The sequence below is a fragment of the Bos grunniens genome, chromosome 8, assembly GCF_055505025.1.
Source record: "Bos grunniens cultivar Pamir isolate PY7600 chromosome 8, Bosgru_T2T1.0, whole genome shotgun sequence".
Taxonomy (NCBI): Eukaryota; Metazoa; Chordata; class Mammalia; order Artiodactyla; family Bovidae; genus Bos; species Bos grunniens.
Genome location: NC_141172.1, coordinates 97,771,206 through 97,795,120, shown reverse-complemented (window position 1 = coordinate 97,795,120; position 23,915 = coordinate 97,771,206). Strand labels below are relative to the sequence as shown.

At 40.9% G+C, this 23,915-nt stretch overlaps 2 long non-coding RNA genes across 14 annotated transcripts in view; one reads left to right on the top strand and one right to left on the bottom strand.

The window, feature by feature from the left end:
* Positions 1 to 23,915, top strand: part of LOC147367752 (uncharacterized) — a 604,096-nt gene that overhangs the window by 229,239 nt on the left and 350,942 nt on the right. The window lies entirely within an intron of this gene.
* Positions 19,273 to 22,569, bottom strand: LOC147367756 (uncharacterized). Its single transcript, XR_015132082.1, has 2 exons — positions 22,001 to 22,569; positions 19,273 to 21,444 (listed from the first exon to the last, which is right to left on the bottom strand). It is a non-coding gene; the product is annotated as an uncharacterized LOC147367756 (long non-coding RNA).

Sequence of the window (23,915 nt, the reverse complement as noted above, 5' to 3'; positions counted from 1 at the left end):
AAAACCGGGTCTTCTGCGTTGCAGGCAGATTGTTACTGTCTGAGCCACCAGGAAAGAAGGCTTAATTAAATCTTAAGAAGCAAAGCTGTGCAGATGAGCTGGTGCTAAGCCCCTGATGGGAGGCCAAGGGTGGTGTTTTTCCTATAATTTTTCCATGTTGTAAGTGGATAGTAACCAGCAAACATTCTGCTGACTACACATTAGTTTATAAATGCACTTACTTCTGTGGATGTAAAGCAATCAAATCAGCTTCTGTCTAGTCTCTCCAAATTTGACTTTTGGATAATGTCTATTACCAAAAGCAATATTTATAAAATGTTATTTGTACTGAACTTTGTGGCTACAATCTGTTTTACTTTCATTATCTTGTTTGATATTTACAGCAATCCTGTGGGTCATGCAGGGCAGATATTACTCCCATTTTATAGACGTGTGGAACCAGATTCTCAGATGTCACCTGAGTTTCCCGAAGTCACATAGCTGTTAGTTAATAGAGCCCGATATTTAAGTCATTTCAAAATCAGTTGATCATTATATCTATTTGAGGGTCCCCTTGCCACTTAAAGGAACACCCTCCTGTTGTATTGAACATGATAAATAGGTTCTTCTGCTGCTGCTGCTGCTAAGTCACTTCAGTCGAGTCCGACTCTGTGCGACCCCATAGACAGCAGCCCACTAGGCTCCCCTGTCCCTGGGATTCTCCAGGCAAGAACATTGGAGTGGGTTGCCATTTCCTTCTCCACTGCATGAAAGTGAAAAGTGAAAGTGAAGTCACTTGGTCGAGTCCGACTCCTAGCAACCCCATGGACTGCAGCCTACCAGGCTCCTCCATCCATGGGATTTTCCAGGCAAGAGTGCTGGAGTGGGTTGCCATTGCCTTCTTTGAAATAGGTCCTTAGGGTCAGATAAAAGTTCTTGCTGACATACCTGTCTGACAGTTGGTCATCAGGATAATGGAGTTTTTCATTATCTTACTTACTGGCTCCCTCATTTCTTACCCCAAGGCTTCCCCATGTCAAGTTGCCAAGACTTGCAATGGTCACTGAAGTTTGTTGACAAATAACAAAGATACTCCTTGTCTAGCTGTCAACTGTACACCCTCTGGGTTTGCCAGGTGAGCGCAACATGCAAGGAAAGGTTTTGTTGTGGTCTGTGACTCACTGCACTCACTCCTCTGCCACTCCCTGGGTGCAGGTGATTACAATCTGCCCATTGCACAACTTTAGAATATCTCTGGGTGAATTGGCAGATGATGTAAAAAACTCCAACTGACTGAAGGTTCAGCCACTGCTACATGAATCAAAAGGCATACTACCATAGAAGAGTTACTGTAATCTCGTCTGCAGATTGCTTCTCTTATCATTGAGAGATTTAGCGGAGGCATTCACTACTGAAGGGAAATGCCTTCTTGTAGGTGGTTCTATCTCCAAAGTCTTGGAATGTTGTTTGGAAGAAAGGATGTGAGTAGGAGAAAGGGCCCTTCTCACTTGTTCGGAAGTAGCTCAGTTCAGGTCCTGTTGATGAGAGGTGTTGTCCTCTTGGTTTGCTTCAAGATTTCCCCATGTGCTCACAGTTTAAGACATCTTCCTCAACAGGACGTCAGAGGATCAGTTTTTTTGGGGGAGGGAATCACTATATGAGGATAGCAAAAAGATTACTTGTGAATTAAATTCAGTATGACATGAAGCAATTCAGTTTCTTGACAGATAGTATGTCTGTCATAAATCAAAAATTATATATGGGTGGAACTGAAATTTATTATAGTTGCCACTGTTAATTGCTACATTGTCTTCAAAAGGTCTCTAGTAAAATTTGAGGGCTGGAGAGGTGAAGGGAATTAGTGTCTGGGTCAGTTGAATGTCCTCTCCTTCATCATCTCTGTTTCATGAACCCATTCATTGGCTTCTGGATAAGGTTCTGCCCTAAGCCCTGCTCTGTGTTAGATTCCTGGGAGTCCACGGTGATGAATAAGGTACGGTCCATGTTCTCAGAAAGTGTTTAGTGTAGTGAGATGACCTAGGAACAGGTAGTTGTAATACCCTGTCTAGGTGCAAATTTGGATATATCCGCAAGGTGCTTTGAGAGTAGAGAGGGACAGCTCCTAGCTTAGGGAATCTAGGAACGTTTCTTGGATGAGGTGATGATACTTGAAATGAGTCTTAAACATAACTGCCCTTGGATTTGTGCAGGAAGGGCCACTGCCCTGAGTTCCAAGCTTTAGAGGGCCCCATTCTGGCTTTCTTCTAGCTCCCCATGAATGTGCTGAACTCTGAATTTTTTGCTCAGACAACTCAGAGCCTGCTTCTAGATCCTGTGTGGGCCTCTTTCTCTGGTCCATTCTCGCTTTGGCTTATTGAATCTCTAGGTGACCTCCTAGACCTGAAGGGTGGTCCAAGAGTGCCTGTTTTAGCTGAATGGGATGGAGTTTGGACGTGTGCATTGGAGCAACCACTTAGGTGCACAAAAGACTCCTCACCCTGTAGGTAAGAGCCATTTCAGGGGAAGGGAAAGGGGCAGGCCAGAAGCTGGGACAAGGTTCTCTTTTCTCTGGGTCTTCCAATCTTGCATAGATTCCCTGCAGTGTTTGAACTCTACACTTGAACCTGCCCTTCCACATTGTTGAGGATATATTTTCAAGATGGGAAGAGAGTGACTATTTTACTTAACAGGAGGCTGGCTTGACATAACTTTTCAGTAGTTGAGTGAAGTTGCTCAGTCATTTCAAACTCTTTGAGACCCCATGGACTGTAGCCTGCCAAGCTCCTCTGTCCATGGGATTTTCTAGGCAAGAATACAGGAGTGGGTTGCTATTTCCTTCTTCAGGGGATCTTCCTGACCCAGGGATTAAACCTGAATCTCCTGCACTGCAGGCAGATTCTTTACCATCTGAACCACCATGGTAGTGGCTGCTGCTGCTACTGCTAAATCACTTCAGTCGTGTCTGACTCTGTGCGACCCCATAGATAGCAACCCACCAGGCTCCCCCATGCCTGGGATTCTCAAGGCAAGAACACTGGAGTGGGTTGCCATTTCCTTCTCCAGTGCATGAAAGTGAAAAGTAAGTGTGAAGTCTCTCAGTCGTGTCTGACTCCTAGCAACCCCATGGACTGCAGCCTACCAGGCTCCTCTGTCCATGAGATTTTCCAGGCAAGAGTAATGGAGTGGGTTGCCATTGCCTTCTCCACCATGGTAGTAGAGACATATGCAAATTGGACCTCTGTCCAATTGACCTGGACGCTACAAACGTTAAGGACCAGATCTTAGGATTATGAGTGTGGCATCTCCAGGCTGTGCACTGATTGAGGTTCACTAAGCCTTAGAGAGTCTAAGCTTCCAGGGGCTCCATTTAGTGGGGACACAGGCAGAGTCCAATCACAATAACAGTATGCTGTAAGAGAGGTCTGTTGATGAGGCACAGAGAAGAGAGACAGCCATTTGACTGGAGTGATAGGAAGTAGGAACATTTTGACATGAGCCTTAAAATACAGATATGTGAGTCTGGTATAAGAATGAGGGAGGAGATTTCAGACAGAAAAGGTGGAGACCTAACAAAGTATGGGCAAAGGAAAAATAGTTCAGCACTGTGGGAGCTGTGAATCGGAAGGGGAGGCCGGGGCATGGATCATGAGAGGTCTTACAAGTTAGGCTGAGGAGGCTCTTATTCCTTAGACCAGGGGGACCTCTCCAGGCTTCTAAACAAATGGGAGACTAGGGTGATGAGCTTTCCCTTTTGGAAGTACTCCTCTGGCAACTGAGTAGAAGCAGATTGAGTGGAGGGGCCAGTTTTGGACCTCAGCCTCTTTGCCCAAAGACTGTTCTTTTCTATGCACATATTTCACCCATTAGACTTGTGTTGTACTAGCTCAGTGACTGGCCTCCCAGCTATTTATTGGGAAATTTTTTTGAGGAGGCTTTTAAAAAGCACCAATGCCAGCCCTGGTCCCAGACCAATTAAATTAAAATCTCTGGAGCTTAATTACCTGTAACTTTCAGATACGTCCCAGATAATTCTGATGCATACCGAGGACTGATAACCACAGTGAACTATTTCAATTTGCCACCCCAAGGATTTCTTTCCCTGTTGCTTACACTTTGAAGATTAGAGAGGTATTTTGAATATCCCCGATTTTATTGTAGGAAAACCAGCTTCTGGTTTGAGGACTACATGGATACCCTCCATCATGACCCACAAGCTCTTTTCTTAATGGTTGCTTCTTCTCCCATTTGCAAATGTCTCCCTGGGCAGCAGAAGCTGGGAGTGAAAATCACCTACTTGATATTCCTGGGGATTTGGCAACTTAGCTGTTTCATGCCTATCCACAGATAGATTCTCTTCAAATTGGTTGCCTTGTTTTTCAAAGGAGTGCTTTAGTCTTTGGGCTTAATGGGATGTCCTTGTGTGCCAAAGCTCATGGAGACAGTTTGATGACAAACTGCCTTCCACCTACCTGTGCAGGAGTGAGTAATGCGTCAGGCTGGTCACAGAAGAATGTCCCAGTTCTGTGTGAACTGAACTGAACCTCAAGGGAAGTGGAGTGGTGGTTTCCACAGGCAGGGCGTCATGGGTATGACTGCTCTGTTCGAAGCCCCCGTGAGCCCTGTGCTTCTTTGTACACTACACTTAGATAATCACTGCCCCTGGGGCTTAGGTCATGGGAGCAGGCTTTCCTAGAGAAAATTCCTACTTTGTTTCATGTCCCAGCACAGACAAGTACTGTAGAGTGGGGAGGCATAGGAGCCAGAGTTTGGGAGCGGAAGTACGTACTGATCCACCATATGTAATACTTTGAATATATTAGGAAGATGGGTAATTAGAAGACATGCCCAGGGAACTGGGCTGTCCCAGAGAGCAGGCTGGCCCCATTAGTGCACAGTGCTGATGCCACATTTCCTTCCTGTCCCCAGGGATGTCTAGTGAAGGATGAGGGTGTCATTCCCCACAGAGTAGCACAAGTCTCTGCGAGATGAGAATTCAACTAAAGGGTTTAATTAAGTAACCTAGAAAGTCTCTTCCAGTTTCAAGGTTCTAGAGCTCTCTGAGGGAACTCGTTCAGCTGAGGTACTGCCTCTCCCACCTAATGCCAGCTGTGCCCATGGAGGCTGTGATATTTGCTTTTGTCTGTTAATGCGAAGAGTCCTCTCCTTGTGTTGTTCCTCTATCCTGTTTAATCAACTTATTACAACATGTGGATGTTAAGTCCCTTATATCCCCCATTTTATTTCAAACCATTTATTTTTTATAATTTATTGTTGTTCAGTCTCTCAGTTGTGTCTGACTCTCTGCGATCCCATGGACTGCAGCATGCCAGGCTTCCTTGTCCTTCATTATTTCCCTGAGTTTGCTCAAACTTATGTCCACTGAGTTGGTGATGGCCTCCAGTCATCTCGTCCTCTGTCATCCCCTTCTCTTCCTGCCTTCCTTCAATCTTTCCCAACATCAGAGCCTTTCCCACTGACGTGGCTCTTCACATTGGGTGGACAAAGTATTGGAACTTCAGCTTCAGCATTAGTCCTTCCAATGAATATTCAGGGTTGATTTCCTTTAGAATTGACTGGTTTGATTTCCTTGCAGTCACATCCATACATGACTACTGGAAAAAACTGTAGCTTTGACTATATGGACCTTTATAGGCAAAGTAATGTCTCTGTGCTATAATATGTTGGCTAGCTTTGTCCTATATTCCCTTCCAAGGAGCAATCGTCTTTTAAGTTCATGGTTGCACTCAACATCTGCAATGATTTTGGAACCCAAGAAAATAAAGTCTATCACTGTTTACATTTTTCTCCATCTATTTGCCATGAACTGATGGGACTGGATGCCATGATCTTATTTTTTGAATGTTGAGTTTTAAGTCAGCTTTTTCACTCTCCTCTTTCATCTTCATCAAGAGGCTCTTTAGTTTCTCTTTGCTTTCCGCCATTAGAGTGGTGTTATCTGCATATTTGAGGTTATTGATATTTCTCACTGCAATCTTGATTCCAGCTTGTACTTCATCCAACCTGGCATTTTGCATGATGTACTCTGCACATGAGTTAAATAAGAAGGGTAACAATATACAGCCTTGATGTACTCCTTTCCCAATTTGGAATCAGTCTGTTGTTCCATGTCCAGTTCTAACTGTTGCTTCTTGATCTGTGTACAGATTTCTTAGAAGGCAGGTAAGGTGGTCTGGTATTCCTGTGTCTTTAAGAATTTTCCAGTTTGTTGTGATCCACACAGTCAAAGGCTTTAGCATAGTCAGTGAAGCAGAAGTAGATGTTTTTCTCAAATTCTCTTGCTTTTTCTTTGATCCAGTAAATGTTGGCAATTTGAATCTGGTTCCTCTGCCTTTTCTGAATCCAGCTTGTACATCTGGAAATTCTTGGTTCACATACTGGTGAAGCCTAGCTTGAAGGATTTTGAGCATGACTTTGCTAGCATGTGAAATGAGTGCAATTGTGTGGTAGTTTGAACATTCTTTGGCATTGGCCTTCTTTGGGATTGGAATGAAAACTCACCTTTTTCAGGCCTGTGACCACTGCTGAGTTTTCCAAATTTGCTGGCATATTGAGCACAGTCCTTTCAGAGCATCACCTTTTAGGAATTGAAATAGCTCAGGTGGAATTCTATCACCTCCACTAGCTTTGTTCATAGTGATGCTTCCTAAGGCCCACTTGACTGCACTCTGGGATGTCTGGCTTTAGGTGAGTGATGACACTATCATGGTTATCTGGGTCAGTAAGATATTTTTTTGTATAGTTCTTCTGTGTATTCTTGCCACCTCTTCTTAATATCTTCTGCTTCGGTTAGATCTATACCATTTCTGTCCTTTATTATGCCCATCTTTGCTTGAAAATGTTTGCTTGGTATCTCTAATTTTCTTGAAGAGATCTCTAGTCTTTCCCATTCTATTGTTTTCCTCTATTTCTTTGCATTGTTCTCTTAGGAATGCTTTCTTATCTCTCATTATTCTTTGGAACTCTGCATTCAGATGGGTATGTCTTTCCTTTTCTCCTTTGCACTTCACTTCTCTTCTTTTCTCAGCCATTTGTAAGGCTTCCTCAGACAACCATTTTGCCTTTTTGCATTTTTTTTCCCCCTTGGGGATGGTTTTGTTCACTACCTCCTGTGCTCTGTTACTCTGTGCTCCATCCATAGTTCTTAAGGCACTCTTTCTATCAGATCTAATCCCTTGAATCTATTTGTCACCTCCACTGTGTAATCATAAGGGATTTGATTTAGGTCATACCTGAGTGGTCTAGTGATTTTCTCTACTTTCTTCCATTTAAGTCTGAATTTGGCAATAAAGAGTTCATGATGAGCTGCAGTCAGCTCCCGGTCTCATTTTTTACTGACTGTATAGAGCTTCTCCATCTTTGGCTGCAAAGAAAATAATCAGTCTGATTTCGGTATTGACCATCTGGTGATGTCCATGTGTAGAGAAGTCTCTTGTGTTGTTAGAAGAGGGTGTTTGCTATGACCAGTGTGTTCTCTTAGCAAAACTCTATGAGCCTTTGCCCTGCTTCATTTTGTACTCCAAGGCTAAACTTGCCTGTTACTCCAGGTATCTCTTGACTTCCTACTTTTGCATTCCAGTCTCCTATGTTAATGAGTTTTGAATATGTAAAACTGGTAAACAAGGAGAGTATAAATAATAAAATAAAGGTTGCTCATTAAACCCAATGATGGATAATTCTATTATTTACATTTCCTTCCAATCATTTTCTATGTGTATATAAATATGTATTAAAACAAAATCAAGATTTATATAACATTTTTTATTCTGTCATTTAAATATACTATATCATATTTTCCTATGTCATCAGTTATTTTTGAAATGATTAAAATAAATTAACTATGTAATTCAAAATAGGAAATTATAGGGAAAAATAGGGAAATAAAGGTAAACAAAAAAATAAAAATATAATCTCAATAGCCAGTGATAATCACTATTAGCTTTTTAGGTTTTATCTTTATATGTATATATATATATATTCTATGAGCAACGGATCCTGTATATACATACACATAATAATAAAAGTACATATGGGAAAAGTTCCAGCATTATGGAAAGGTATAAAATAATGAGTTTCCCTTTCCATTCCCCTGACTAGGCTCCTGTCTCTGTGTTTTTTTTTTTTTTTCTGTTTTTTATATATATATATATATACACACACACACATATATATATGTATGTATAATATCATACTTAAAATATGTCTAATTATTACTATTGTTCATAGTTTTTTTAAAAAGATATATACGTATATGAAAGGCTTCCCGGGTAGCTCAGCTGGTGAAGAATCCGCCTATAAGGCAGGAGACCCCGGTTTGATTCCTAGGTTGGGAGGTTCCCCTGGAGAAGGGATAGGCTACCCACTCCAGTATTCTTGGGGTTCTGTGGTGGCTCAGATAGTGAAGAATCTGCCTGCAATGCGGGAGACGTGGGTTTGACCCCTCGGTTGGGAAGATCCCCTGGAGGAGGGCATGGCAACCCACTCCAGTATTCTTGTCTGGAGAATTGCCATGGACAGAGGAGCCTGGTGGGCTGTACAGTCCACGGGATCACAAAGAGTTGTACATAACTGAGTGACTAAATGAAATAATATAAGTAGCTATATGTCTTTATTTCCACAAATGAGATATTTTTCATGCCATATTTTACCATGATTTTTCCATGTAAGCATTTTTAGATATACCACTTTCTTTTTAATACCTGTGTGATATGGCTATACTGTAATTAGGTCACTTAACCAGTCTGCTTTGTTTGAAATCCAGGTTGTTTCAAGTTTGTTTAGATTTTGCTGTCATCACAATGCAGTAATAAACATCCTGTATACATATTTTTATGTATTAGACACATACACACACATGCAGGGCCTTGCTTTGAAAATGATGTTTTCAGATCTTTTTCTCTTCACTCAGTAATCCAAGACCATTTTTTTCTTGTTAATAAATCTTCTTCTGTAATATCTGTAAAATGATTGAATTGTATCCCATTAGACAGATAAACTGGGAGAAGGCAATGGCACCCCACTCCAGTACTCTTGCCTGGAAAAATCCCATGGACGGTGGAGCCTGTTGGGCTGCAGTCCATGGGGTCACTAAGAGTCCGACACGACTGAGCAACTTCCCTTTCACTTTTCACTTTGACGCATTAGAGGAGGAAATGGCAGCCCACTCCAGTATTCTTGTCTGGAAAATCCCAGGGACAGGGGAGCCTGCTGGGCTTCTGTCTATGGGGTCGCGCAAAGTCGGACACGACTGAAACAACTTAGCAGCAGCAGCAGCAGACAGATAAACCATAATTTATTCAACCAATTTCCTGTTGTTGGATATTTAAATGTACACCTTCCTCTTCCTCCTTCCTTCTGTTTCTTCTCTCCCTCCTTTCATTTATTTCTTTATTACTCCCTTCCCCTCCTTTTTTTTTTAAATTTTATTTTATTTTTAAACTTTACATAATTGTATTAGTTTTGCCAAATATCAAAATGAATCCGCCACAGGTATACATGTTGCCCTTCCTGTCCTCTCCTATTCCCTCCCTCTCTCCCTCCCTTCCATCTTCCTTCCCTCCTTTCCTTCCTTCTCTTCCAAATTTTATTTCCACAGTTTAAATATCTGGAACTACATTTGCCAAATGAATATATACATTCATATACATAAATATGTATATATTCATCCAAATATATATAATTACAAGTAGTCAAATTGTGGTTGAGAACATCATATCAATTTAAACTTCTGCCACCAATATTTAATCATGCCCATTTCTCTATATCCTCACATCCCCAGGTTGAATGCTGTTTAGCATTTTATAAATTATGGTTGATAATCATCATGTTTAGCATTGCATTTATTTAATTAATAGGAATATTTTTGTATATTTCTTCATATTTGTATTTCATATTTTGGACTCAGTTACTCTTCTCTGCCCATTTAAAACGCAGAGGGTTGTTTTCCTGTTGATTTATGAGATTCATATTTTATGAATGGTTAATGTGTTGTAGATGGGGAAACAGTGGAAACAGTGTCAGACTTTATTTTTCAGGGCTCCAAAATCACTGCAGATCGTGACTGCAGCCATGAAATTAAAAGACGCTTACTCCTTGGAAGAAAAGTTATGACCAACCTAGATAGCGTATTCAAAAGCAGAGACATTACTTTGCCAACAAAGTTTCGTCTAGTCAAGGCTATGGTTTTTCCTATGGTCATGTATGGATGTGAGAGTTGAACTGTGAAGAAGGCTGAGTGCCGAAGAATTGATGCTTTTGAACTGTGGTGTTGGAGAAGACTCTTGAGAGTCCCTTGGACTGCAAGGAGATCCAACCAGTCCATTCTGAAGGAGATCAGCCCTGGGATTTCTTTGGAAGGAATGATGCTAAAGCTGAAACTCCAGTACTTTGGCCACCTCATGCGAAGAGTTGACTCATTGGAAAAGACTCTGATGCTGGGAGGGATTGGGGGCAAGAGAAGGGGACGACAGAGGATGACATGGCTGGATGGCATCACTGACTCAATGGACATGAGTCTGAGTGAACTCCGGGAGTTGGTGATGGACAGGGAGGCCTGGCGTGCTGCGATTCATGGGGTTGCAAAGAGTCGGATACGACTGAGGGACTGATCTGAATCTGAATCTGAATGCGTTGTAACTATTCATTGCAGATATTTTACCCCAGTCATTGTCTTTTAGCTTTATGGTGGTTGGGGTGTACAGAAAGTTATTAATAAAAGTTTTAAATCAATTTCATCCTTTAGGTTGTGATTTTGAGTGCTGTGTTTAGGAATATCCTCCTCTCTCTAAGAAATACACATACTGATATATGTTTTGTTCACATTTAAATCATAAATCCATTGTGTATATTTTTCCAATTTATTATCCAGTTAATACTATTCAGTAAAGTTTTTCCTCTTCTGATTTGGAAGGTTACTTGCTGATCATAGTCTAAAATAAACTTGAATTTGGTTTTAAACTGCCTATTGCTTTCTCTTGATCCGCCTGCTTATTTCCGTACCATCACCATCTATTTATTTGTCTTCCCACTGGAGAACATTTTATCATCTCACTGAGCAAGTTCTCTTTTCAGTTCTTTTCTGTGTGTGGATCCAAGAGGTATAACTATAGCTAGTAAGAGGAAGCTACAAGAAGGCTCTTATAATAACTCAGTAACTGAGTTATTGAGAGAGAGTCCAAGTTGTAAAGGGGAAAATAGTTGGATGGAGGGATTATAAAAAATTTAAAGCACCGTGAAAAACACACAGGCACCAAAGTGTGACTTTTCTCTTGAATAGTTAAAATAATTGAAAAGATTTGAAAAGAGAACAGTAGTCTCACTTTGTAAGAAAGTGGTATGCCAATTAGGTGTTCTGTGTAGAATTCTCTCTCACGCGTCTCTTACCTGTTCCTCGCCTTGGGAATCTATGTGGTTCATAGAATTTTTGTGAGGATTAATGAAGATTAACTACTTTTGTGACCTTCTGGTGCATACTGGTTCTCAGTATATGGTGATTATTAAAGATGAATAGGCAAATTCAGAGGAAGCCATCTCCCGTTCCCTTCCCAGGTGATGTGACGGGTGCATGGTAGGGGAGTCCTTTTCAGACTTGGGGCTTCCCTGGTGGTTCAGAGGTTTAAGTGTCTGCCTGGAACTCGGGAGACCCAGGTTCTCAGACTTGAACACTCATTGAAGTTACCCGAGGTTCTTGTTAAAACAGTTTTTTATCCAGTAGGTCTAAGACGGAGTCTGGGTTTCTGCGTTTCTAACCAGCTCTCAGGTGATACTGATGCTGCCGGTCTGTGGGCCATATTTTTAGTTGCGTGATTGTAGGGGTGATTCAGTAGTTATAGTGGAGGCTGAGCTGAGTGCTGTAAGACCCCTTTCAGGCTCCAGATTTTTTCAATCTGTGCTTGGACAGACCATTCACAATTCCACAAATTGAATTAGCACCAGGGAGAGGTGGTGGTAGTACAAAATTTAAAAATTACATTGACATTATTGTAATTTTTTAACAGGTGGTACTTACTTTACAAAATTTAAAAGACACATAAGGGTACTCAGAGAAAAATAAATTACCTTCCCAACCCTTGTTTCCTGGCCACTTGATCCTTTCTACAGAAGCACTAAGTACTAGTTTTTTTAATTTATTTTTCTAGAGGTAACTTATGCAAGTACACATGCATATTTTCTTACTTTTCTCTATTTTTTGTGTCATGCTTTTTTCACTTGGAAATGTATATAGTTATTTTAGTACAGACAAGGCTGCTGCAACTATAAAAATAACTGCATGTGGGTATTATAATCGAATCAAACAGTCCTCTGTTGATAGGTATCATTCTAAAACTTGACTAGTACAAATGTTCCAGTGAACACATCTCATTTCAAACCACTAGAACAAATTCCTAGAAGATGTATTTAAAATTTTGGTGGATACTGCCATACTGTTCTCCATAGGTGTTTCGGAAATCCATAGTCAAGTCCTACCAGCCACAAATGGGATGTTTCTTTCCCCACACGCAGGTACACACAGTGTTACCAAACATTTTGATCTTTGCCAGAGTGATAGATGATACGTGATACCTCACTGTGCTTTTAATTTGCATTCTACACTATGAACGCTATTGAGACATCTTAATAATTGTTCTAGGGGGGCATTCACATTTCATTTCCGAGAACTATCTGTTCATCTTCGTTACTGATTTGTAGGAGTTCTTATAAATGAAAGGAAATTAGTCATTTATCTGTGGTATGAATTGCAGCATCTTTCCCACACTGTTTTTCTTTTGACTCAAGAAGTCAGGCATGATCAGTTTTATGTGGTATCATTTATCACGGTTTTTTTTTTTTTTTTTGATGTGTGTGTGTTTTCTGTCCAACTTATAATCACCCTCTCCCCCACTTTGAAATATAAAAAGCTCTTATCCTGTGTTTACATCTTCTGTTTTTATGTTTTAGTCTTTCACATTTAAATCTTTGATACATCTAGAATTAGCTTCATGTAAGATGTGAGGTATGCATCCAACTTTATTTTTCTTTCCAGATAGCTACCCAGTTGACACAACAGCATTTATTGAATAATGGCCTCCATATATTCTCACATATATTTACATCTATTTCTGAACTTTCTACTCTTACTATTGATCCATCTGCTCTTGATCCTATCTCAAACTATTTTTAATATCTTTTAAAACATTGTCTATTTGGTAGGACTGGTCCCCACTGATTACTTTTCTCTCTTTTTCCTCCTCAATAGTAGAAGCAATAGAAGATTTCTCTCACTTGTTTATTTCCTATGTAAACTATAGGATACTTGCCTGGTTGAAAAAATCCCATTAGTATTTTTATTGAAAGTGTGTGAAATTTATAGATTGATTTAAGACAACTTCTTCCATTTGCTTACTTTCTCTTTGCCTCTGAGTAGCATTTTGGAGTTTTATGTATATAGATCTTAAAGATCTGCTTTCTTTATCTAAATTTTTTTATTCCTAAGTCTTTTATCTTTTTTGATTATATTGTAAGTTATTTTTCTTTTATTATATGTTTAAATTGACTATTATTATATGAAAGTTATTAGTTTCAGTGTATTAATTTTGTACCTATCCATCCTAAGTGAATTCTCTCTTTTTTTCCTTAAACATTTGTCAATTGCTTTTCTTGGATTTTCTAAGCAGATATTATCTGCAAGTACTCACAATTTTATTGCCTCTTTTCCAACTTTTATATTTGTTACTTCTTTATCTTATCTATTGTGTTGGTGAGTAGATTCAAAATAAGTGTAAATATTAGTGGTGGCAAAGAACTTCCTTGTATTTCTGACTTTAATGGAAATGCTTCTTCTACTGTTTTCCTGATAATCATGATGGGATTTTGGTTAAGATGCATATTTTCTAGTGTTGAAATAGCATCTTTCTGTTCTTATTTTAAATAATAAAAAAATTGAGTGGGTTTTGAATTTTTCAAGCACCTCTCCAGAGTTTATAGGGATCACATATGATTTTTCCCTTTAACCTACTTTTGTGGCAAATTATTTTAATCTGCAGGAGGCAGATTGTCCAGAGTTATGTATCTGCAGTCACATTGTTTTTCGCCCTTTCCACCCTGAGGTTTCCTGATGCAACTAAATTGCAGCCCTGAATTCGAGCGACATGGGTAATTTTTCCATTCAAGTCTGAGTTCCTGCTTTGTTCTTCAATGCTCAGCTAAAAAGAGGTGGAGAATGAAGAGCTGCTTCTTGAGTTTCTATTCTGACAACCCAGTGGTACTGGGTTCCCTCCTGTTAATTATGTACCTGTTAAAAGACCATACTCAGTAACAAGACAGAAAACTGCTCCAGGAGAAAATGAAACTGACTTCCTTGGCAGGACGCACTCAATATCAATCCTGACACCTGTGCTCGATCAGTTGCCTCACCACCAGGCAGTCATCCACAGCCAGCCTCCCAGCACTGCCTGGGGTGTGACTGGCACCCACTGATTCATCTAGCCAGGGCCTGGAGATGTGGACTCAGCCAGGCTGGTCCGACATGTACATCCTCAGCAGTTTCTCCAAGTGCCGAGTCAGCCCAAGTGCTGGTCTTTCGTGAGGACTGTGATCTTCCAGGATGGAGTCATAATTCATCAAGCCTATTTATCTCCCCATCTCATGCACAGACTCTGGGGCCATGATGCTTTTCCATAGGTGGCAAAGATTTCACCCTGGAAAATGTCCTTTTTGCAACGGGAGATAGTGTCAATTCAGTATAATAGTCATTACCTTTCATTGATCAACTCAATTTTGGCTGCAGGAGGGGAGAATGAAAAGATGAATATGACTGTCGTTGCTTTCAGTGAGATATCAATTAAAAAAGAGACCTGATTATATAATTGGAGCAAACAAGTGTTCCATGAATGTTGTGAACTAACCTTTCCGCCTCCAGTCTCCTCCTTTAATCCTTCTTTCACCCAAATTCCAGAGAGATCTTTCTAACATAAACCTAATAATGTCTGTCTTGTATTTAAATATCTCCTCTTTGCTTTCAGGATAAACTTCAGATTTAACTTGACACATGAGGCCCTTCAGGTGTGGTTTCAATCACAATGACCTGCCTCATCTACCTCTGTCCCCATTTATAGACAATAAAACTACATTATCTGACTATAGCACACATTATCTGTATCTGGTAAGATACTGAAGACTGAAGTGACTTAGCATAGCATGGTAACAGTATGGAGAAGGCATTGGCAACCCACTCCAGTACTCTTGCCTGGAAAATCCCATGGACGGAGGAGCCTGGTGGGCTGCAGTCCATGGGGTTCCTAAAAGTCGGACACAACTGAGCGACTTCATTCTCACTTTTCACTTTCCTGCGTTGGAGAAAGAAATGGCAACCCACTCCAGTGTTCTTGCCTGGAGAATCCCAGGGACGGGGGAGCCTCGTGGGCTGACATCTATGGGGTCACACAGAGTCGGACACGACTGAAGTGACTTAGCAGCATCTGTATCTTTGGACAAGCTCTGTTCCCTGTATTGAATGCTCTCTCCTGTACTTTTTGTTTGCTTGATGATCTTCTGCTCATTCCCAAGACTCAGATCTAATGTCCTTCTGGTATCCCTTTCCTGCATTTGGTCCCCCCCGCTTTTTTTTCTAAGTCATGTTAATTTTTCTCCTTAGCATTTTCCACAACATCCTATAAGTCTTCTAGTCTAGTGGCTTTCAAAGTTGCAATTCCCCAACTATTTTTTATATGCTTTGTAATGTAGCTAATATGTTGATACAGTGGTACACATGTGTGTGTGTGTGTGTGCACACGCGCATACGTGAGCTAAGTCACTTCAGTAGTGTCAGACACTATGCGACCCTTTGGACTGTAGTCTGCAGGCTCCTCTGTCCATAGGATATACTTCATGATTAATAAATATACCTATAGTGTGGTCATGTGTTCAAAAATTTTCTTACTGATGGGGTTAATAATCTGAAAAGTTTGAGGGTCATTGCTCTGGTATAATATATCTTGGGGAGCATGCACACTTTGTTATTTGCAGAAGTGCAATAAAATTTAGTTGAATAAGTGAATGATGATAAGTGATGATGAATAAGTGAAGGAAATGATGATAAAAACTTTAAATGAGATGTAAACAAGATTCTAAGAGTAGAAATATAATTGTGCGTTAGTTCAGATGGAGAAGGCAATGGCACCCCACTTCAGTGCTCTTGCCTGGAGGTTCCCATGGAAGGAGGACCCTGGTAGGCTGCAGTCCATGGGGTCGCTGAGGGTCGGACACGACTGAGTGACCTCACTTTCACTTTTCACTTTCATGCATTGGAGAAGGAAATGGCAACCCACTCCAGTGTTCTTGCCTGGAGAATCCCAGGGACGGGGCAGCCTGGTGGGCTGCCGTCTATGGGGTCGCACAGAGTCGGACACAACTGAAGTGACTCAGCATTAGTTCAGAAGTCAGAGTCTGATTTCAAATTATTTAAGAAAGATTCTTAGAGTCTGTTGTACTATCTAAGGTGTTACTCATTTTTCTAAACCAGGGCTGGCAAACCTTTTCTATTAAGAGCCAGATAATAAATATTCAGCTTCCCAGGCCATAGTAGTATTTGTATCTACTCAGTTCTGCCACAGCTAAAGACAATATGTAAACAAATGGCTGTAGCTGTGTTTCAATAAAACTTTATTCACAAAACCAGGTGACTGGTTGGTCTGGGAGTCATATTCTAGATGGCCAAGGAATCTGTTCTAGATGATGATTCCTAGTTTTTGTGATTATTATATGAAATACTTTTGCAATATGCGTAACCAATGATTTTTTGTTTTAGTAATTATTAAATAAATGCTTAAAAATCTCCACAATAGTTAGTTCTGATTTAGGGTCTTAGAAGAAAAGAGTTGAGTCTTTAGGTCTGAGTCCTCTGGACAAAGGAGGCAGTGGTGGCGGTCTGGAGACGAATGATCAGGTCTGGGAAACAGCATATGTAAAGGTCCTGCTGTCCTGTTAAAAGTGACCCTGGAAATTGCTACAGCATCCCTGGGTAATAGTATGGCAGAAATACTGAGGGGTAAAGTCTCCCTTAACTGTGAAGTAGCAACCTCCTTTCCTGTAGTGAGGATTGGAGAAAAAGCATGTCAAACACCCACTGCTTGACTGTCCTGTGGCCTGCTGGGAGACATCTTTTGATCCTGACCTCTGCCAGCTGTCTGATGCCAAAACTACCGGCTCCTCTGTTTTGCTGAACTGAACTTCCTTCCAGTCTACATGTTTAGGGCAATTTGCTCTCCATTCTGAGCTCTAACCTACCTCAGTACTTCTTGCTCCACCCCCATTGGATCAGAATCAGCCATCTTCTAACATCTGAAGCGTGGAAGAAAAGGGGCATCTTGGCTGGGATTATTTAAGGTGCTGTCTGTGGAGCGCCTGGACAGAATCACCTAGAAGTGACTATTAAATATGGAAATGTCTGGGCCTCATCCAGAGTTCTGGAGTCAGGATCTCTGCTCTGGGGCCCATTTAAAACTAGGTTTCAGGTGGTTCTTACAGACCTGCTGCTCTTCCAATTAGAGTATTAAAAAAATTTTTTTTCCCCAAGGCCTCCCTTTAGGTTGCCTTATCCACTCTCTTAGCTCTTTGAAACCAGTATAATCAGTGAAAGATGGAAAATTAAGCCAACCACTAGTTTGCCTATTTTTTTTCCTACACAAAATTCACTTTAAAAATAACAAATTGTGCAGTAAATAAGTTTACATCTAAGTAGGTCCTAAAGTGGCCGGACTCTTCTAATGTGTTCGTTATCAAACAGCCCTGTCCCCAAGTAGAAGCTGCAGCACTTCTTTCTTTGCAACTTTCTGATTTGCTTTCCTAGGTGGTCTCCCTGGGAGGGAGACTTTATCTTGGATTTTTCTGGTCAGCACTGTCGTGCACAGACTCCCTGATTAGAGCCCCTCCCTTCCTCAGGTCTTCCCTAATATCCTCTCTACATAAAAAAATGGGGTTAGGCAGCTTCTGATGACGTTATCTCAGGTATTCTCTGCTTTGGTAATCTTTCAGTCAAGTCAGTATATCTATATGAAAATTCAGTGGAATGTGAGTTTATCTATTATATATAAAAAGTTGTAGCCACCTATTTGTTCATGTATTGATACTATTTGCATCTAAACTTGCATAACATGTATCAATCTAATCATTATGTTTGTGTGTATGTGTATGTTTAATTATTTTCGTGATTATGAATGTAAGAAATTCACACATTAGTGACCTCATTCATTGTAAAGATTTCTGACATAACTATTCTTTCTGTCTTTCAAATGAACATACTGAAGCACCAGAAAGTGAAATGATGTTTCCAAGTTCACACGACTGGCACTTTGTTGAGGTAGGGCTCATATGTAGAAATTCTTGAACCTGCAAAGTTGTTTCCAGCTTCTCAGTTTAGGCCTGGGTCCAATTCCACCCTGGACTCCCTATCCAAATAAAATTAAAGACTTGAAGACACCCCGAGAGAAGAAATCATCAAATATTTTGCAAGAAAAAGCATCCAGATGATAAGATGGCTTGGGGTTCTGGCACCCAGGATCTCTTAGCTACAGCTGAGGCACAATTGTGTCTTTATGGGACACACCTCTGGAAAAGCCAAAGCGACCACTAGATGGCAGTATATGAACATTAAAGGGGAAAAGGCACCTCCTCTTCATTTTGAATACCTTGAGTTGAACATGGTGAAAGCCTTGGCAAGGACATCCAGTTGGAACTTACCTTCCTAAGACAATGAATTTAGAGATCATTGTGACTTTGGGCTCCAGCCCAAGACACGATGGCCATGTTTTGGTTTTATGAGAAGCTGAATCTGCGGTTCTCAGCCCCACTTGCACATGAAATCATCTAGTGTTCTGATTTCACTTGTTTTGGGGTGGGTCCTAGGCGCCTGTATATTTTGTTAAAACTCCTCAGGAACTCAGCTGTGTTCCCAGTGTCCGTAATCTGTGCTAGATGGAGGCCGCCTGCCCCTGGGTTGCAAGAACCCAATCAAAGCTCCTGATGAAGCTCCAGGCACAGGGAAGGACACTGTGGCTGCAGGATAAAATGAGGCATTAAGACATGGCCTCTGTACTCAGGAAGCCATAGTTGTAAAGGAGCTGAGATGTAAAACTCCAAATAGGATCCGCAGTGCAGTCCCTGATCTGTGGCATGCTTTGGAGTGTGTCACTTGACCACTCCATAGCTCACTTTATTTGGTGGCTTTTGATGGGATCCTCATTAGGAGAAGGGGGATGATGAGCTACGTGCCTCCAAGCATCTATGTAGCTGTGTTCCGAAGGGCCACATCTTTTCCCCATCAAGTTCTGTGTGTGCCTAGGAGCAATTTGGCTATTTTGAAGAGAGATGGACTCCTTGGCCTGGCATTAGCTCAGCACTTCAGGCAGGACAGAGGGACCCTGCTGCTGCTGCTTTAGGGTCTGACTGTTCTCATTTGCATTGTATTTCATTGCAGGGAAAATTAGTTGTTGATGATGAAGGCTTTAAAACATAACCAAATTACATGTGCTTATTTTGTAGAAATGTGTTCCAAACCAGGGGGACCAGGGGGATGATGGAGGGCCTCTCCAAACCACAGAGGGTATCCCTCTATTCTTACTCCTGTACTCTCATCTCTATACATAGCTTCAACATACCACTGGGATTTCCTCTAAGGAGTGTTCCTGTTCTGGGTTCTTGGCCTCCTTATAGAAATTGGTAAGAGGCCAGATAAGAAATTTGGGCAAGGCTTTATTGGGACTCCTTCTGCAATAGGAGGGAGAGAGAACAACAGGTTCCGTTGCTTGCTTCCTGAGAAGGGATAAGCTGGTTCTTTACATGGGGTGCGGGTAGGGACGGGTCCGGGGGTCTGGCCAGAGGGGCGGCTTGGTCGTTTGCGTGCCCCTTTGGGGATGTTGTGTGCAGGGTCATGAACAATAAGTACTCTGTTTTTGCTCCTGGCTCTTCAGCAGTAGCAGTTAGGTTTTAGGTCTTTCTATATCTTCTTGTCCATAATTAGCCTCAATTGTACATGTACGTAATTATTTTTGGTCCGTTATAGTTTCTTTCTGTTTTGTTACTCGAGGAGACATTTGTTCAGGTGCAAGCACTGCAGCAAAGGTTCTAGGTCCCAGGTTCCAGCCTGTCTCAGGATGACTTCTAGAAGGTTACTTCATAATCTCCCCTTTTTGTGGGGGATTGGTGGGGCGTAGAGGAATCGACAGCCATAGCCTGCAAATCCTGAACTGCAGTTTATGCTTAAGAAAGACCTGAAGAGCACAGACTAGATCTTACTCATCTCACTCATTTTAATAACTGGCACAGGAGCTGGTACAGAGTAGGCGTGAGTGAATGTTTGTTGAATTAAGGTCTCTGTAGTTGGGTGTATTTAACAATGTCAAGCTGATTCTAAATATTCACTTCTCAGCATCAGAAATAGCTTTGATGCTATTTGTGTCTTACAGACACAGAATTTTATGAAATAGATTGTTCCCCTCTTCACATTGACTTTTGAAAAGCTCAGAGATAAGACAGTGGCCCATCTCTAGCAAATAACTAAGAAAGACATGCTATGCATTTGATTATATGATCAGTTAGATGATTATATGTGATCGTGTGATGCCTGCTTTCATTTTATTTTCCTCAAACTTGATAGTTATTGTACTGAATTATTATCGCAAGCTGCCACAAATTCTCTTTGGAACAAAGAATGGGGAAACTTACTAAATCTAACGCAATGTCTGGGACAGTTCCTGGTACGTGGTAGGATCTCAGAATATTTATAAAGTGAGTGAGTGAAATATTTTCATCTGAATCTTTAGATTGAATTCAGTGTTTAAACAAATTTATCAACCTGAAAGTCACAGCCTTTCAAAATAAACTGGAATAAATGGGAAGATCTTCTGGGAAGTAGACCCAGTGAGGCAGAGTGACCTGTCTGAGATGATACAAAAATCCAGTGGCTCTAAGTTAAGCGCAGTTATTTTTGATTCTTGATCTACAGCAGGTTCTATTACCCTAAAACTACTTCTTTTGATTTTCCAAGAGTGATAACTAGCCTCAAATGTTTTCAAAAATGAATATGAAGAGAGGTATGTTGATTCAGTTGCCCCTCAGGTAAAACTGGTGATGAAACAGGAGAGTGGTGCCACCTGTGTTTGATGAAACGACTCTGTTTTTCCTTTGCCCAAGTCAACGACAGCTCAGTTGGTGACCCACGGTGTGATTTGTGTTCTAAGTTTCATAAGGAGAAGTTAGGGAATGCTGGTAGCTCCAGTCAGCACTCTCCTGAGAGGCTGGGGAGGGATTGTTTTACTGACAGTGTTTATCCTGGACAGAAGCCAGCAGGCCTGTCGGCTTGAAGCTGGAGCTGCTTTATCTAGTCAAATATCTTCATCCGAAACGTGGTCAAAAGAGAAGTGAGGCAGTTGAATTTTGATGGAAATTTCTCTTTCATGTACTTATTCAGTGTTCCTATAGAGAGCAAAAGAAGTCATGTTCCTATTTAACAGCCTGACCTTTCTACTTTTCCAGCATTTTCTGAACCATCCCCCTTTAACTCCACTGTTTTTATTACTCTATATGCAAGTGAAAATGTCTGCCCTGCAAACAGATAAAATACTCACTAACCAAGAGAAGTCTTTTTCCTTTCTTAATAACTACCCTTGGATATTTTTATGGGCATGTACACAGTTTGCTCCAAAGCCAAATATACATTTTCTTCAGACCAATCAATTTTCACTAGTATTCCATCAATGGAGTGACCAACCTGGGAGCTCTGGCTTAGATGACATAATGTTCATGACCAGCCTCTATGAATGACTTACTCTTCTCTATCTGTGCTCCTGCAGTGGATCCATCCCCATGATGGCACCACCACAGTGTGTTACTATTATAAGGTTATCTATCTGCTTTTCCCAGTGGACTGTTAGCTTCTCAAGGGCAGGAACCATCTCTCCTTCATCTGTGAATTTCCTGAGCCCACCCATGGCCAAGGGTATAGTAGGTGCTCACGTTCATATTTACTCACCCCATCGTTGACTCATTGCGGTTGCTCCTATTGTCTCACTCAGATTTGTTGCTTGCCCTGTGAGGAGCGGACTCTGCAGAAATCCTGTCCAGAAAGCAATCTGATGTGCTAGTCAGAGCAGCTCACCTGTTGGCTGACTAGTATGAATGTGATGTGACGATCATGCAGCCCAAAGGCCTTGGCTTTGTTCACAGGCACAGAACTGTCTTCTGAGTCATGCTCATCCAGCAGTTGCCTGAGTCTTAGTCCAGGGATGGAGAAGACCCAACTCTCCTGCAGTTTCTTTTGAGATTTCAGCTGTTGTTTTCAACTCCTGACCTCAGCTTTCTCTGGGGAGTCTTCGAATTTGGCTCAATCCATTGGAGATGAGATTGTGGAGGCAGATACCCTTGGGAAGGGAGAGATTGTCCTTTGGGAGTCTGTATTTAATCCAAGGTGAGATTATGAGTTCTCAGCTGTAGGCCAGCCTACCAGGCCAACCTGAGATCTTTCTCAGGCCAGAGGTATAATGGACTGTGGAAATGTAACTTGTCACCATGGAGTAGACAAACTCTGTCTGGAACAAAGTCCTAAGACAAAGGAATAGGAGAGGCAATAAATTGCTTATTTTTCATTTGAGAGAATAGAAAGGAACATCTTAGATTTAGCAAAGGAGAATGCCATTCAATGATTCTATTTGGAAAAATGTCCTTTGCATTTGAAAGTTGATGTTGGGCATCCATGAGCCTTAAAACTTTGGGATCTTTAAAATTCAGATACTTGTTTTTTGCCCCCTCTTCATCCTAATCTTTGTATCCATTAGGAAGGTCGTTAAACCAAGGCTCATCCCCTGGCTTGCATATGCTTGAATTGCTCCATTATACTTTTTCCAGAAAATTTCAACCAGGAATCTATAGATTCTACAGCTTCTATAGATTCACAGATTCTATAGATTCCTGGTTGAAATTTTCTGGAAAAGTATAAGGGGAAAAAGGAAGAAGAGATTAGAATCTTCTAGCTTTATTTTATTAAATTTGAGGTCCAGTTACTTGGAAATGAAAAGATCATTTCTTTGCTTAGTATTTTTGTCCTTTTTGTGTGTAACCAGAGGGCAGAAATAACTCTGGTTATTTCTGGTGACCCCTCAATAGACCACCTCACCCCTAACATATACTCCACCCCCAAGCCTCAGCACCACTGTCTTGATTGCTTGAACTGTTGCAATTTCCAGAGGTCATTTGTGGGTTTGAAGATAGCGCTTCCCTTCATCCTGCATGCCACTACAATGGGAACCCCTTTACCTGTTCCCCAGCGTATGTACGTGTTGATTGCTGACTTGAGGGTGTGGTTACAGGCTCTTTACAGGTCTTGTGTAGTGGAGTGGTCAGTGATTTTCTCAAATGGCCCTCTGGCAGAAATTTCTCATTTATTTTGATCGATTCATGATACCGTTCCTGAGATATTTTCTTATTTTAAAAGTAGGCTTGGTCGTTTTAACAGAAATTTGGGGACGAAGAAGATTAAATCTATTAGAACTCAACAAAGTTCAATTTCAACCAGCCTGGATGAGACAGGATGGGAAAGAATGGTATACTGTGATGAGGCTGGTTGTTTTGATGACCATAATGTTGCTTTCTACATTTTCCAAAGCATTTCCATACATGTTATTTCACTTGATTTTTGTAACAGATTTGAATAGGAAAAGTAGCAATGATTACATAAAAACATGCTCAAAAAAGTTTAGTAACGTACCCAAAAGCAGAAGACTTGTGACCCTCCTGGATCTTTTGTCTACTAAGACTTTATTCACTCAAGCTATAATAGGTATACCATCCTTTGGATACCATCCTCTCTATTTTTGTAATGCTAACAAGTACATGTAATGATATTTCCTTATTGTTTTTCTTTAAACTGACTTATTTTATAACTTAAATAA